This window comes from Thalassophryne amazonica, chromosome 9 (assembly GCF_902500255.1).
Source record: "Thalassophryne amazonica chromosome 9, fThaAma1.1, whole genome shotgun sequence".
Classification (NCBI taxonomy): domain Eukaryota; kingdom Metazoa; phylum Chordata; class Actinopteri; order Batrachoidiformes; family Batrachoididae; genus Thalassophryne; species Thalassophryne amazonica.
The window spans coordinates 106,563,087-106,581,463 of NC_047111.1; positions in this window are offsets into that span (position 1 = coordinate 106,563,087).

Here is an 18,377-nt window from a genome sequence, read left to right on the forward strand (position 1 = left end):
CTGTAACTACCTGCAGCAATAGAGATGGGCAGCACTGTTAATAACTATAGGTGCTTATTTAATGTGCACTTTCCAAAAATTTCAGGCCTGATGGTTTTCAAATCTAAGTGGGCCATCAAGCAAAAAATACTTATAGGAAAAATCAGTCACGAGAAAAAATTGCCAGACTATGTGATATGTGACCATGAAAGAAATATTCACAGTGGCAGGCTACTAGTTAAAAGTAGGTTAAAAAAGTGACGACTCTGCAGCTTTGTTCTATACTGAGTACCGCAGGCTGTATATCTGCAAGAATCGTAAACATGTAAACACAAGGTACTAAGAGGATTTGCAGCCTCTATGAATTATAAATAGAAATACGTTCTGTCAGTTTTGCAGTGAGGTGTCACTAGGGGGCAGCCTTGCAGAGTCTGAGATGTCTCACTGTGCTGTATTTAAGGTTATCCAGAAGGTTTGTCAGAAGCTATTGTGCAGGGTGACACTCTGTCAGAGTTTTAAGGATGACTTGACTTTCCGTTTTGAACCATTTGAAAATCCCATCTTTTTGGAAATATGCTTTCAGAGCTATTGATTTCTAAACAGTTGGGTGTGTTAATTGGATTAATCAAATGAAGGTGCTAACTTTAAAATGTAACGTTGCACCGTTGATGTGAAAGTTAAACTGCAGATGTATTTAATAATGAATGTGGTGAAGAACAATGCAGCTGCTGAACGCTGTACATCTGCAAGACAAATGCTCTCCAGGTTCTTGCTTCAGATGACTTTTTCTTCATAACACAATGAGTTTCCTTTTTTTTTTTCCTCTACTAAAAGCATCTTCTAAAAACCAACAAAATAACTCTTTTGTTGGGGGGTTAGAAAAAAAGAAACGCCCTGGGTCCTTGATGGCAACCACTCTAGTAGACAACTAATCCATCCCTGCCTCTCGAAAGTAACCATCTGCTGCAGCCAAATGTAGTTGTCCCCTTGGTTTTCTCCAGCTGCTTCAGCCCTCAGTGTGGAGGCATCTGCAAGCTGAATCATACATGGTGAAATGCATCACACGGCCAAAATGTTATAGTAGACAAGTGATACTCCTCATCTGAGTCTCCCTATGTATCCAGTCCTTTGACAAAGTTGTTCCAGCATTACCCAAGGATGCTTCAAAGACATCTACTTGCAAAGACATTCAGGCATTGCCTTAGGCCACTGGTTAGCATCCAACTCTCACAACTATAGGAAGCATGAGGAGACGTGGACCTTCATTCTGATGCAAAGATATCGGCGTCACCAAGCACCTCTGTCCAGCAAATTCATGACTCCATAGGCTCTTCTCAGGCATTTCTGTCTGAAAGGCTGAGGACCCAAAGACACAAATGTCACTGCTGAGTTCAGTGAATGTCTACAAGTTCAACACTTTCTCTAGTGAAAATACGCTTTCACATGTTATAGACTAACAGTGTGTCAAAAACAAGTTTTTTTAATCACTAAACACCTAACTGAAAATGCTAAACCGCTCAGACATTTAGCCAAAGCTACTGCTAACTGCTAACTTTTATGAGATCAGTTTAGCTTCGGTTTGGGTTTTTGTCTCTAAAATACTGAAAAACTGATCTAACGAGTTGAAATTTGAATATGTTGAAGCACAATAGTGAAGGTTCCCAAAAAAGGTTTAGCATATTAATTCAGTTCAGGATCACTGCTGTAGTTTTTGTGCTGCCGTTTAATAAGCTAATACTTGGTACCAATGGAAAGATTGATGTTTTGTCTACAAACAACCACAAGCTCGACTGGATCCAGTCATCCTTGTGATCAGCAGAGGAATCAAAACATCCCAGTGTCTGTGGTGTGCGCGCTTTTTCTGACTCACTCATTCCTGCAAGTTTTAAAGTAACAATCTCTAAAACGTAGCAAAGGTGAGTTAGCCGTTCGGTGTTTTTGGTTCTAGAGTGGGAAAATACTTACTTACTTGGGTAGAAAATGTCAGTGTGTTATGTCTTGCTGTTTAATTGCTGCGCACATTTATCTCTGACGCGAAAATTTGCCAGTTGCGGATCACTGAAGCAGCAGCCTCGTGTCTGTAGGTGTGAGCCTTGTGGACTTGGGGTCATCTCGACATCACGAATGGACATGAATGTGGGGGCTTTTACTTTTTAATTCGGGAGAAATCTCACCTCCACATGTCATTTTTTGCTCGTAAAAACGTATAACGGCGCTTTTCGAAACAAAGTAAATTCTCATTTAATAAGTATTATTTCTATCATTTTGTGTTCAAAACACATTCTCGGGCACAGTGTGTATCATTCTGCATTAGAAGGGCTCCAGCCAGATGCCAGGAATGAACCCAAAGTGACGCAGAGTGTCGTGATCCGGAACTGGCAAATGTTTGCACCCCACTTAATGTGGCTTCACACTTTAAGTAGAAGCGCTACTCCACCCAAACTTTTTCAGCTAAATAACATCCAAATACCCAATGCAACAATACACAATTAAAGCACATTCAGTTGCATTATGGCTCCATATAGCGGGACTTTAAAAAAGGTGATCCGGAACTGGGCAACCGTCTGTATATACAATGCTCATGTTGTATATAATTAGTGAACAAATTAAATTAGTCAGGTTACATTCAACATACAATTTATTCACAGCCCAGAAAGTATTAAACAAATGACAAATTACAAACTAATTAAAAAATAATTTTAATAATGCATTTACTCTGGCTTGACTTCCTGTTCCTCCGTCTCCTCGATGCCTTCACACGTCAGCCAGTTTCATTTATTGAATATGTGTATAAGCTCCTACAGGAACAAACGTGATTTTAGGGTTTATAGACATTTTGGACTCAAAATTTATATATATATATACACTCAACAAAAATATAAACACAACACTTTTGGTTTTGCTCCCATTTTGTATGAGATGAACTCAAAGATGGCGGCAACAGTGCCTCACAGCGAGAAGGTCATGGGTTCAATTCCCGTGGCCTTTCTGTGTGGAGTTTGCATGTTCTCCCTGTGTTTGCGTGGGTTTCCTCTGGGTGCGCCGGTTTCCTCCCACATCCAAAGACATGCGGGTTAGGTGGATTGGAATCTTTGAAATTGTCCTTAGGTGTGCGTGTGAGTGTGTCTGTTTGTCTATTTGTGGCACTGCGACAGACTGGCTTCCTGTCCTGGGTGTACCCCGCCTCATGCCCTATGACTGCTGGGATAGGCTCCAGCCCCCCGCGACCCTTAATTGGACTAAGCGGTAGATGATGGATGGATGGATGAACTCAAAGATCTAAAACTTTTTCCACATACACAATATCACCATTTCCCTCAAATATTGTTCACAAACCAGTCTAAATCTGTGATAGTGAGCACTTCTCCTTTGCTGAGATAATCCATCCCACCTCACAGGTGTGCCATATCAAGATGCTGATTAGACACCATGATTAGTGCACAGGTGTGCCTTAGACTGCCCACAATAAAAGGCCACTCTGAAAGGTGCAGTTTTATCACAGCACAATGCCACAGATGTCGCAAGATTTGAGGGAGCGTGCAATTGGCATGCTGACAGCAGGAATGTCAACCAGAGCTGTTGCTCGTGTATTGAATGTTCATTTCTCTACCATAAACCGTCTCCAAAGGCGTTTCAGAGAATTTGGCAGTACATCCAACCAGCCTCACAACCACAGACCACGTGTAACCACACCAGCCCAGGACCTTCACATCCAGCATGTTCACCTCCAAGATCGTCTGAGACCAGCCACTCGGACAGCTGCTGAAACAATCGGTTTGCATAACCAAAGAATTTCTGCACAAACTATCAGAAACCCTCTCAGGGAAGCTCATCTGCATGCTCGTTGTCCTCATTGGGGTCTCGACCTGACTCCAGTTCGTCGTCGTAACCAACTTGAGTGGGCAAATGCTCACATTCGCTGGCGTTTGGCACATTGGAGAGGTGTTCTCTTCACGGATGAATCCCGGTTCACACTGTTCAGGGCAGTTGGCAGACAGCGTGTGTGGCGTCGTGTGGGTGAGCGGTTTTCTGATGTCAATGTTGTGGATCGAGTGGCCCATGGTGGCGGTGGGGTTATGGTATGGGCAGGCGTCTGTTATGGACGAAAAACACAGGTGCATTTTATTGATGGCATTTTGAATGCACAGAGATACCGTGACGAGATCCTGAGGCCCATTGTTGTGCCATACATCCAAGAACATCACCTCATGTTGCAGCAGGATAATGCACGGCCCCATGTTGCAAGGATCTGTACACAATTCTTGGAAGCTGAAAATGTCCCAGTTCTTGCATGGCCGGCATACTCACCGGACATGTCACCCATTGAGCATGTTTGGGATGCTCTGGACCAGCGTATACGACAGCGTGTACCAGTTCCTGCCAATATCCAGCAACTTCGCACAGCCATTGAAGAGGAGTGGACCAACATTCCACAGGCCACACTTGACAACCTGATCAACTCTATGCAAAAGAAATGTGTTGCACTGCATGAGGCAAATGGTGGTCACACCAGATACTGACTGGTATCCCCCCCAATAAAACAAACTGCACCTTTCAGAGTGGGCTTTTATTGTGGGCAGTCTAAGGCACACCTGTGCACTAATCATGGTGTCTGATCAGCATCTTGATATGGCACACCTGTGAGGTTGGATGGATTATCTCAGCAAAGGAGAAGTGCTCACTATCACAGATTTAGACTGGTTTGTGAACAATATTTGAGGGAAATGCTGATATTGTGTATGTGGAAAAAGTTTTAAAGTTGAGTTCATCTTATACAAAATGGGAGCAAAACCAAAGTGTTGCGTTTATATTTTTGTTGAGTGTATATATATATATATATATATATATATATATATATATATATATATATATATCAAATTAATTCAAATCAATGAAATATGATATGGTACTATGAGGTCCCTAAGATAAGATGGGACGTGATTATTCAAAACCTTATAAGTAAGAAGAAGAATTTTAAATTCTATTCTAGAATTAACAGGAAGCCAATGAAGAGAGGCCAATATGGGTGAGATATGCTCTCTCCTTCTAGTCCCCGTTAGCACTCTAGCTGCAGCATTTTGAATTAACTGAAGGCTTTTCAGGGAACTTTTAGGACAACCTGATAATAATGAATTACAATAGTCCAGCCTAGAGGAAATAAGTGCATGAATTAGTTTTTCAGCATCACTCTTAGACAAGACCTTTCTAATTTTAGAGATATTGCGCAAATGCAAAAAAGCAGTCCTACATATTTGTTTAATATGCGCATTGAATGACATATCCTGATCAAAAATGACTCCAAGATTTCTCACAGTATTACTAGAGGTCAGGGTAATGCCATCCACAGTAAGGATCTGGTTAGACACCATGTTTCTAAGATTTGTGGGGCCAAGTACAATAACTTCAGTTTTATCTGAGTTTAAAAGCAGGAAATTAGAGGTCATCCATGTCTTTATGTCTGTAAGACAATTCTGCAGTTTAGCTAATTGGTGTGTGTCCTCTGGCTTCATGGATAGATAAAGCTGCGTAACAATGAAAATTTAAGCAATGCTGTCTAATAATACTGCCTAAGGGAAACATCTATAAAGTGAATATAATTGGTCCTAGCACAGAACCTTGTGGAACTCCATAATTAACCTTAGTCTGTGAAGAAGATTCCCCATTTACATGAACAAATTGTAATCTATTAGATAAATATGATTCAAACCACCGCAGCACAGTGCCTTTAATACCTATGGCATGCTCTAATCTCTGTAATAAAATTTTATGGTCAACAGTATCAAAAGCAGCACTGAGGTCTAACAGAACAAGCACAGAGATGAGTCCACTGTCTGAGGCCATAAGAAGATCATTTGTAACCTTCACTAATGCTGTTTCTGTACTATGATGAATTCTAAAACCTGACTGAAACTCTTCAAATAGACCATTCCTCTGCAGATGATCAGTTAGCTGTTTTACAACTACCCTTTCAAGAATTTTTGAGGGAAAAGGAAGGTTGGAGATTGGCCTATAATTAGTTAAGATAGCTGGGTCAAGTGATGGCTTTTTAAGTAATGGTTTAATTACTGCCACCTTAAAAGCCTGTGGTACATAGCCAACTAATAAAGATAGATTGATCATATTTAAGATTGAAGCATTAATTAATGGTAGGGCTTCCTTGAGCAGCCTGGTAGGAATGGGGTCTAATAGACATGTTGATGGTTTGGATGAAGTAACTAATGAAAATAACTCAGACAGAACAATCAGAGAGAAAGAGTCTAACCAAATACCGGCATCACTGAAAGCAGCCAAAGATAACATTACGTCTTTGGGATGGTTATGAGTAATTTTTTCTCTAATAGTTAAAATTTTATTGGCAAAGAAAGTCATGAAGTCATTACTAGTTAAAGTTAAAGGAATACTCGGCTCAATAGAGCTCTGACTCTTTGTCAGCCTGGCTACAGTGCTGAAAAGAAACCTGGGGTTGTTCTTATTTTCTTCAATTAGTGATGAGTAGTAAGTTGTCCTAGCTTTACAGAGGGCTTTTTTATAGAGCAACAGACTCTTTTTCCAGGCTAAGTGAAGATCTTCTAAATTAGTGAGACGCCATTTCCTCTCCAACTTACAGGTTATCTGCTTTAAGCTGCGAGTTTGTGAGTTATACCACGGAGTCAGGCACTTCTGATTTAAAGCTCTCTTTTTCAGAGGAGCTACAGCATCCAAAGTTGTCTTCACTGAGGATGTAAAACTATTGACAAGATACTCTATCTTACTTACAGAGTTTAGGTAGCTACTCTGCACTGTGTTGGTATATGGCATTAGAGAACATAAAGAAGGAATCATATCCTTAAACCTAGTTACAGCGCTTTCTGAAAGACTTCTAGTGTAATGAAACTTATTCCCCACTGCTGGGTAGTCCATCAGAGTAAATGTAAATGTTATTAAGAAATGATCAGACAGAAGGGAGTTTTCAGGGAATACTGTTAAGTCTTCAATTTCCATAACATAAGTCAGAAAATTCACAGAGAAACTCACAGTAATGACCAGGTGGACGATAGATAATAACAAATAAAAGTGGTTTTTGGGACTTCCCATTTGGATGGACAAGACTAAGAGTCAAGCTTTCAAATGAATTAAAGCTCTGCCTGGGTTTTTGATTAATTAATAAGATGGAATGGAAGATTACTGCTAATCCTCCGCCTCGGCCCGTGCTACGAGTGTTCTGGCAGTTAGTGTGACTCGGGGGTGTTGACTCATTTAAACTAACATATTCATCCTGCTGTAACCAGGTTTCTGTAAGGCAGAATAAATCAATATGTTGATCAATTATTATATCATTTACTAACAGGGACTTAGAAGAGAGAGACCTAATGTTTAATAGACCACATTTAACTGTTTTAGTCTGTGGTGCAGTTGAAGGTGCTATATTATTTTTTCTTTTTGAATTTTTATGCTTAAATAGATTTTTACTGGTTGTTGGTGGTCTGGGAGCAGACACCGTCTCTACGGGGATGGGGTAATGAGGGGATGGCAGGGGGAGAGAAGCTGCAGAGAGGTGTGTAAGACTACAACTCTGCTTCCTGGTCCCAACCCTGGATAGTCACGGTTTGGAGGATTTAAGAAAATTGGCCAGATTTCTAGAAATGAGAGCTGCTCCATCCAAAATGGGATGGATGCCGTCTCTCCTAACAAGACCAGGTTTTCCCCAGAAGCTTCCCCAGCCATCAATTCAAGGAAAACATGCGGCTAAACATGTCATATATATATATATATATATATATATATATATATATATATATATATATATATATATATATATATATATATATATATATATATATATATATATATATATATATATATATATATATATATATATATATATATATATATATATATATATAAAAGTTCACTGATGTAATTAGTTTGACTAAATTTAGTGGACGCTAATTAGTCAGCTAATAGGGGCCGTGGTGACTAAGCATTTAGTGCGCTTGCTTCCAAAACACAAGATTCCCCATTCAAAACCACCCGTGTCCATTCTCCATGTCATGTTGAGTTGCGTCAAGAAAGGCATCCGGGGTAAAATGTGTGCCAAATCAACACGCAGATCCAAACTGGATCCACTGTGGTGACCACGAGTGAAAAGGGAAAGGTGGAAAGAAAATGTTTTTCAACATTAACTAATTTGCTAATGGAAAACATTAGCTTTGCTAATTAGCTGCAAAAATATAACGCTACAAAAGAGCTGATACATGACTGTCAAAACCACTGAGAAAGATATAAACTCAGCAAAAGTGTTGATTTAATACTCAGGATTTTGCTGTGTGTGAGCCTCATCCGTAATTCAGTAAGCAGGAAAGTGTATACACACACACACACACACACACACACACACACACACACACACACACACACACACACACACACACACACACACACACACACACACACACACACACACACACAGTTAGATTGCATTGTTCCTCCTGCTGCTCCTTCTGTCTCAGTGTTCTGGTTAAACAGCTGCTGTTGTCGGCTCGGCGTGCCGCCGCAGAGACAGGAGGAGGGCAGGATGCTGCAGGAGTTCAGCAGTCTGCTCGGCCTCTCTGCATAGCTTGAGGGCAGCAGCAATGAGTGTGTGTGTGTGTGTGTGTGTGTGTGTGTGTGTGTGTGTGTGTGTGGAGGGGGGTGGTGGTGTGGTTGGGGCTCGTCCTTTATAGGCAGCTGTATTCACATAGCCCATATGAGCCTGAACCCAATTTGAAAACGTAGTAGTACCCAGTTTGAGTGTCGATAAAACTGCATTTTACTCATGTATTTCCTCTTTTAGGGCCCCTTCACACATAGCACGAAAGAGGCCGATTGATGCACAAAGGAGGAAGTGCAGGCCATTCATGAAAAATCTGAGCCGTTTCTAACATCTCGTACACCTGTCGCCACAACCATTCACGCACACCAGCGGCCGAAAGACAGCGAGTGCCCTGTGAGTGCCCATTCGATCCCTCTCACCACTCGCGGAGCACTTAGGAAATCTGGGGCCATTCGTGCAGCCAGCATAAAAATAGAGAGCAGGCAACCACTTTCGAGCTGGCTGTGAAAATTGTCCAAGTGCCCCACCAGTGTGGCATTGCCAAACAACACACATGTGGCGTGCCAGACTGTTGGCTCCTCCCTCAACAGATGTGGTGTGCGTGTCTTTCACGCCCCCCCCCCCCCCCCCCCCCCAGCAACACATGTGGTGTGCGTGTGTTTCGTGCTGCCCCCCAGGAGCGCATGTGGCATGCGGGGGAGGGGAGGCACACTTGCATGAAATGCTGATATGTATGTAAAGACTTGATCACATGGGGCCCGGCCAGCCACGTCTGAGCGCACACAGCACAGCAAGTCACCTCTCAGCTGATCGCCACCCAGCCACACACTGACAACTGGAAATGATGGCTCAGTGCACACGAGGTGTTACATTACAAACACAGGGAACACAGCCAGGACAGGTATATAAATAATTACTATAATAACTACATACACAATTACATAACACATAACTAAAATAAATAATCACAGAGCAAAGAAAAGGAGAGTGACACTTTGTTCTGTGGGCTGATAGAACAGATGGGCATGTTCGCGCGAGCTGCTGCTGTTGAGATCTCTGGTCCTGGACGTCACAGCTGGAGAACATGTACCGTGTTTTGAAGGACATGACCTTACAACTGTCCACCGTGAGGTGCGTGCATGCATGCGCCTGCTGTCCTCACGTGGAAATACATAAAAACATATCGCCTTTGTGACGGGCTGCAGCAGCCGCACAGCGCTTATCTCGACAGGCTGTGCCAGGAGAAATGGACCATCAGCTCATGTGTACACTCAGCTGGTGATATGAATTTCAAGCTCACACATGACATTGAGATTGCCAGTGTGCACAAAACCATTGCACTGGGATCATTCACGCCTGCCCGACCGTGTGTCCCTCTCAGTGTCAGCTCAATGTTTTCGTGGTTTGCTCATTCGGGCTGTTTTGCCATGATTCGCCCTGATTCGTATCTATTCGTGCTATATGTGAAGGAGCCCTTAGAGCAGGGGTGGGCAATTAATTTTTACAAGGTGCCACATAGGGAACCTGAATTATGTCCGAGGGCCACACATTGATAACTCAGCTGTCTCCCATTAGAACTTTTACAAAAAATTACCTATTTAATAGCTTTTATAGGTAATTTTTATTATTGTAATATGTAAATATTTAAATATACCTAAATAAACGTCTCGAATGATTTGCAATACACAAGCTTGACATTTTTAATATATGTAATAATAATCACAGACCTCATGAGGGCCGGACATAGACATGCAAAGGGCCGCATGTGGCCCCCGGGCCGCAGTTTGCCCAGGTCTGCCTTAGAGTATGACTTTGGCCCTTTTACTCAGAAATGGTTTATTGACCCAAAGCATTCAATAGTATCAGTCCTATAGAACCAACAGAAATGACCAAACAAGTTTAGTCCTTGTTGTAACGATTAAATCTTTTTTATATTTTGAATTTAGCTGTAAGATTTGAGATGTTACATTCATATGGTAGAATACTGCATCAGAACCACAACACTGAAAAATCATGTGCCGGCTCTTTGCACTTTATATAGTGCACAGTGCCAACAAACAGGCAGTGGTCACCAGTGGATCTAGGCTTTGGAAATGTAAGAAACTGGTGAATAAGCTGCATGTCAGCTCGAATCCACATGGACTGAGAGAGACAGAGAGCGAGAAGGAAGATGTGTCTGTTTCATACAAAATTCATACATTCATACAAAATTCTTTCCACAGGGTTGTGTGTGGACCTGTGACCATGCTACTGAGTTTAACAATGTAACTGCTGTTAAAACAATCAGAAATATAATGGTATATTTACCTGATTGATAACATTTCTGTCTGCAAAGAATCTCTCTCTCACTGACCCCATTCACTATCACTGTGAAAAAAAATTCCCTTGTTTTTACGGAAAAATCCTGGCAGCTGTGGTTACCAGGAGAATTCTGTAAAAATTACGGTAAATGTGTAAATTATTTTACATAAAATATGTAAATTTTACAGAGTAAACCTCTTGTAATTTTATTTTCTATTTAGAAGATGAGATCTCTGCAAAACGGCCACCTCATGTTTTATTTTCCTCTAAATGTAGTTTAAACAGACACATCACCTCTTGTTTCAAACCATTAATTATCAGTATTTTACTGTATTTGTGAAAATTCTCATCTGTAAAATCTAACTGATTTGTACAGTTTTTGGTATTATCGTTTTTCTGTTTTTAAACTACAGTCATTTGTAAATTCTACAATGGTATATGATTATTTTGACATATTTGTACTGTTAAATTCACAGTACAGTTTAGTTCCACATTTTACACATTATTGCTGTAAAGTAAACACCACTCCATTGTTTTTCATTTAACAATTTCTTTATGTTGTGGTTTCACAGAATTTCACCATTAATTTCACAGACTTTTTTACAGTGTCCCTCGCTCAACCACATCCCTCATTTTCTTTGTGGTTAAATTCACACAAACTCCTTTCTGCAGGGTTGTGTGCAGATATGGCTTTTATTTTAGTTATGTAACAGAACCAATGAGAAACAATCCACAAATACTGGTTTACTTCTCTGTCTTAGTTCCTTGCTGTGCAGAAACTGTGTCTATCTCTCTCACTGGCCCTGTTTACATGCACACTAAAAATCTGATTACTGATTACTGGAGTTGTTGGATTATTCAAGTGGCCATGTAAACAGAAAAATGTGATATGCTTTATGGGATAATTCAGGGGTCTACCCTCAGGGGACCTCGCCTCCCCCTGTCTCTCTTATCCTGTGCGTCCGCTGATTTGAAAGAAGGTTTTGACCAGTTATTTAAATTTAAACAGAATTACCCTGAGGGCTAAACCACCGCTCAGAGATTTATTAAACAGAATTTAAATGTCACTCGGGAGGAGCTCGGAGTCGAGCCACTGCTCCTCCACGTCGAAAGGAGTCAGTTGAGGTGGCTCGGGCATCTTTTCTGGATGCCCTCTGGACGCCTCACTGGAGAGGTGTTCCGGGCACGTCCCACTGGGAGGAGGCCCCGGGGAAGACCCAGGACATGCTGGATGGACTACATCTCTCGGCTGGTTTGGGAACGCCTTGGGGTTCCCCCAGAGGAGCTGGGGAAGGTGTGTGTGGATCGGGAGGTCTGGGCGGCTTTGCTTGAGCTGCTGTCCTAGCGACCTGACTCCGGATAAAGCGGAAGAAAATGGATGGTGTCTCGTGTTCCAGCAAGCTCTCAGCAATGAGGAACCCCAAACAGTTGGCTGGACTCTGTTTTTATACTCCTCTGTCTTCCTATGCTAATACAATGATTCATGCTAATCTGAGGCGTTGTCCTTCATCTGAGTGGTCTCCATCCCTCTGCTTCGTGGCATTGGTCCTGCCCACGTGCGCCGTGGAGTCTTCTTACTTCCTCTTTCTCCTAAAGTGACACCTGCGCCTAAACTGATAGGAAATTGTTTTGGGCAGAAAACTGCTAACGGAAGGACTGTCGGCAAGTCTCATCACCGCGGTTATACCACAAGAATATTGGCACATCTCAAAATTGCACAATATTCTAACAAAGAAGTCTAATCATACCCGCGTATCAAGTTTAGTCTCCTTATCTTGCTAAGTGTGGTCAGTAGTGGCATCCTGTTCCATACGCTGTTTGGAACATATGGATGTTTCTCAATGTATCTTTCAGGGCCTCACTGAAAAAGGGACACATCACCTTTACAACACTTTGAAAATGATTATATAAGTAAATCATCTTTGTAACAGCATGCTAAGAAACTAAAATAATACTTAAAGCAAAAGCAAATATAGTCATAAACATAACTTTAATTTGGTACACAAAATACACAGTTGAAAAGCACACAAACATATATTTCAAAAGTATTTGAACATATAGATATTATGTAATTAACCTTAGCTATTGATTACATGTTTAATAAGCATTGATAAATATTGATCACTATGAGCATATGAGTAATATATTCTTCAACAGCAACAGGCTCCATTAATGTATAAATGATCACCTCCAAACATTAGAACACACTCATATATGTAACAATATATTCTTGGCTCAATAAAAGATAAATAATAATATGATGATTCTGAATGGGGAAAAAAGCACAAATGGTTAATGCATATTTAAGCACATTTAGGATTTATTCCTTCAGGGACAATGGCTGTTATTTGATTAACACACCGAGACTTCTCCCCATAGTCTGATTTCTTTGGTACATGTATACAATTAATCTGATTTATTTAGGTTTTTTTAACCTCTGTGGATGTATTAAAGCACTTGCCACTCACATTTCCAGAGGTACAGCGGGGTGCACTGCTGTCTCATCTGGGATCATAATCCTTCATCAGATCAGAAAGTCCCATGAAGCATAAGCATGTTTCTGAGTAAGTGCTTCAACATCTCTTGTGCGTTGTTTTAGCATCCTAAAGAGCACATTTCTTGGCAGTCTGTACTGTTCATCAACATATAAGGTGGATTTGAACAGTTTGCCATAGTCTAAAGCATGACGTTACATCTCCTCACCTCATTTTTCCTCCACAGCGTTGTCTTTTCTTCAAGAGCTGCACTGTCTCCTTTCTCCACTTCTGACTAATGGACCAAAATCATGTGAACCAGTTTTTCCAATTATTGCCTTTCTGAAGTGCATCTAAATGCATCAGATCAGATTATTACCGTTATTTGATTACTCCCAGTTATTGGATTATTATGGTCGTATAAATGGAGCTACTGACAACTACAGCTGCTCCTAATTTCCAGCATCCAGAAGGTAGCACTGTTCAGTAAGCAGCAGGCAGGTCTATGGGATATTACATAAGCAAAACAAAGTGTCTTCTCTGACTGATCTTGTCCATGTCATGTCTTTTTAATTTTAACAAGTGTAATATACCGCCCAGTCTCATGCTTTATTTTCTTCGTGATATTGTTACAAAATGTGTCACATTTTTGTGATGTGGTCAAGTTTGGTTCACTATTTTTAACCCTACCTCTGTCCCTAACAATAACCCCTCCCCCCCCCCCGTCACCTTGAATTTTGTGATACAATCACGAATCAATTTTCTGATGCTCTTGTGAAAATGTGGCACATTTCGGGACGGCATCATGAACTAATAGATTAATTCACTTTTCATGATGCCTTCACGAACGGGCATGAGATCATGTTGCCAATATATTACAAGGGGTGACTGAAAGGTTTTGAGCCCAACCAAGAAGAAACCATGACTGAATTAATGTAATTCTTTATTTGTCAGCATAATTCCCATGTAAGTCTACACACTTTTTCAGGTGCCACCACAGTGACTTAAGACCATTATCGTAGAAGATCTTATCCTGGAGCTCAAGGAAATCATCCACTGCTGATATGACATGATTATCAGTATTATAATGAGTTCCAGTAAGATGCCTTTTCATGTTTGGAAACAGATGGATGTCTGAAGGAGCCAAATCAGGTGCATAAGTTGGGTGTGGAGCAATTCAAAGCCACATTCTTGAATGGCAGCCATTGGCGATGACCGACGTGTGGGCCGGAGCATTGTCCTGGTGAAAGAGCACACCTCATCAGAGCATTCCACGCCGCTTCTGCTTTATTTTCTCCTGCAGTTATCACAAAAGGGAAGCATAATATCAATCGATTTTATTTATATAGCGCCAAATCACAACAAACAGTTGCCCCAAGGCGCCTTATATTGTAAGGCAAGGCCATACAATAATTACGTAAAAACCCCAACGGTCAAAACGACCCCCTGTGAGCAAGCACTTGGCTACAGTGGGAAGGAAAAACTCCCTTTTAACAGGAAGAAACCTCCAGCAGAACCAGGCTCAGGGAGGGGCAGTCTTCTGCTGGGACTGGTTGGGGCTGAGGGAGAGAACCAGGAAAAAGACATGCTGTGGAGGGGAGCAGAGATCGATCACTAATGATTAAATGCAGAGTGGTGCATACAGAGCAAAAAGAGAAAGAAACACTCAGTGCATCATGAGAACCCCCCAGCAGTCTAAGTCTATAGCAGCATAACTAAGGGATGGTTCAGGGTCACCTGATCCAGCCCTAACTATAAGCTTTAGCAAAAAGGAAAGTTTTAAGCCTAATCTTAAAAGTAGAGAGGGTGTCTGTCTCCCTGATCTGAATTGGGAGCTGGTTCCACAGGAGAGGAGCCTGAAAGCTGAAGGCTCTGCCTCCCATTCTACTCTTACAAACCCTAGGAACTACAAGTAAGCCTGCAGTCTGAGAGCGAAGCGCTCTATTGGGGTGATATGGTACTATGAGGTCCCTAAGATAAGATGGGACCTGATTATTCAAAACCTTATAAGTAAGAAGAAGAATTTTAAATTCTATTCTAGAATTAACAGGAAGCCAATGAAGAGAGACCAATATGGGTGAGATATGCTCTCTCCTTCTAGTCCCCGTTAGTACTCTAGCTGCAGAATTTTGAATTAACTGAAGGCTTTTCAGGGAACTTTTAGGACAACCTGATAATAATGAAATACAATAGTCCAGCCTAGAGGAAATAAATGCATGAATTAGTTTTTCAGCATCACTCTGAGACAAGACCTTTCTAATTTTAGAGATATTGCGTAAATGCAAAAAAGCAGTCCTACATATTTGTTTAATATGCGCTTTGAATGACATATCCTGATCAAAAATGACTCCAAGATTTCTCACAGTATTACTAGAGGTCAGGGTAATGCCATCCACAGTAAGGATCTGGTTAGACACCACGTTTCTAAGATTTGTGGGGCCAAGTACAATAACTTCAGTTTTATCTGAGTTTAAAAGCAGGAAATTAGAGGTCATCCATGTCTTTATGTCTGTAAGACAATCCTGCAGTTTAGCTAATTGGTGTGTGTCCTCTGGCTTCATGGATAGATAAAGCTGGGTATCATCTGCGTAAGAATGAAAATTTAAGCAATGCCGTCTAATAATACTGCCTAAGGGAAGCATGTATAAAGTGAATAAAATTGGTCCTAGCACAGAACCTTGTGGAACTCCATAATTAACCTTAGTCTGTGAAGATTCCCCATTTACATGAACAAATTGTAATCTATTAGATAAATATGATTCAAACCACCGCAGCGCAGTGCCTTTAATACCTATGGCATGCTCTAATCTCTGTAATAAAATTTTATGGTCAACAGTATCAAAAGCAGCACTGAGGTCAAACAGAACAAGCACAGAGATGAGTCCACTGTCTGAGGCCATAAGAAGATCAAGCTGTTTCTGTACTATGATGAATTCTAAAACCTGACTGAAACTCTTCAAATAGACCATTCCTCTGCAGATGATCAGTTAGCTGTTTTACAACTACCCTTTCAAGAATTTTTGAGAGAAAAGGAAGGTTGGAGATTGGCCTATAATTAGTTAAGATAGCTGGGTCAACTGATGGCTTTTTAAGTAATGGTTTAATTACTGCCACCTTAAAAGCCTGTGGTACATAGCCAACTAATAAAGATAGATTGATCATATTTAAGATCGAAGCATTAATTAATGGTAGGGCTTCCTTGAGCAGCCTGGTAGGAATGGGGTCTAATAGACATGTTGATGGTTTGGATGAAGTAACTAATGAAAATAACTCAGACAGAACAATCGGAGAGAAAGAGTCTAACCAAATACTGGCATCACTGAAAGCAGCCAAAGATAACGATACGTCTTTGGGATGGTTATGAGTAATTTTTTCTCTAATAGTTAAAATTTTATTAGCAAAGAAAGTCATGAAGTCATTACTAGTTAAAGTTAAAGGAATACTCGGCTCAATAGAGCTCTGACTCTTTGTCAGCCTGGCTACAGTGCTGAAAAGAAACCTGGGGTTGTTCTTATTTTCTTCAATTAGTGATGAGTAGTAAGATGTCTTAGCTTTACGGAGGGCTTTTTTATAGAGCAACAGACTCTTTTTCCAGGCTAAGTGAAGATCTTCTTTTAGTGAGACGCCATTTCCTCTCCAACCTACGGGTTATCTGCTTTAAACTGCGAGTTTGTGAGTTATACCACGGAGTCAGGCACTTCTGATTTAAAGCTCTCTTTTTCAGAGGAGCTACAGCATCCAAAGTTGTCTTCAATGAGGATGTAAAACTATTGACGAGATACTCTATCTCACTTACAGAGTTTAGGTAGCTACTCTGCACTGTGTTGGTATATGGCATTAGAGAACATAAAGAAGGAATCATATCCTTAAACCTAGTTACAGCGCTTTCTGAAAGACTTCTAGTGTAATGAAACTTATTCCCCACTGCTGGGTAGTCCATCAGAGTAAATGTAAATGTTATTAAGAAATGATCAGACAGAAGGGAGCTTTCAGGGAATACTGTTAAGTCTTTAATTTCCATACCATAAGTCAGAACAAGATCTAAGATATGATTAAAGTGGTGGGTGGACTCATTTACATTTTGAGCAAAGCCAATTGAGTCTAATAATAGATTAAATGCAGTGTTGAGGCTGTCATTCTCAGCATCTGTGTGGATGTTAAAATCGCCCACTATAATTATCTTATCTGAGCTAAGCACTAAGTCAGACAAAAGGTCTGAAAATTCACAGAGAAACTCACAGTAACGACCAGGAGGACGATAGATAATAACAAATAAAACTGTTTTTTGGGACTTCCAATTTGGATGGACAAGACTAAGAGTCAAGCTTTCAAATGAATTAAAGCTCTGTCTGGGTTTTTGATTAATTAATAAGCTGGAATGGAAGATTGCTGCTAATCCTCCGCCTCGGCCCGTGCTACGAGCATTCTGGTAGTTAGTGTGACTCGGGGGTGTTGACTCATTTAAACTAACATATTCATCCTGCTGTAACCAGGTTTCTGTAAGACAGAATAAATCAATATGTTGATCAATTATTATATCATTTACTAACAGGGACTTAGAAGAGAGAGACCTAATGTTTAATAGACCACATTTAACTGTTTTAGTCTGTGGTGCAGTTGAAGGTGCTATATTATTTTTTCTTTTGAATTTTTATGCTTAAATAGATTTTTGCTGGTTATTGGTGGTCTGGGAGCAGGCACCGTCTCTACGGGGATGGGGTAATGAGGGGATGGCAGGGGGAGAGAAGCTGCAGAGAGGTGTGTAAGACTACAACTCTGCTTCCTGGTCCCAACCCTGGATAGTCACGGTTTGGAGGATTTAAGAAAATTGGCCAGATTTCTAGAAATGAGAGCTGCTCCATCCAAAGTGGGATGGATGCCGTCTCTCCTAACAAGACCAGGTTTTCCCCAGAAGCTTTGCCAATTATCTATGAAGCCCACCTCATTTTTTGGACACCACTCAGACAGCCAGCAATTCAAGGAGAACATGCGGCTAAACATGTCACTCCCAGTCCGATTGGGGAGGGGCCCAGAGAAAACTACAGAGTCCG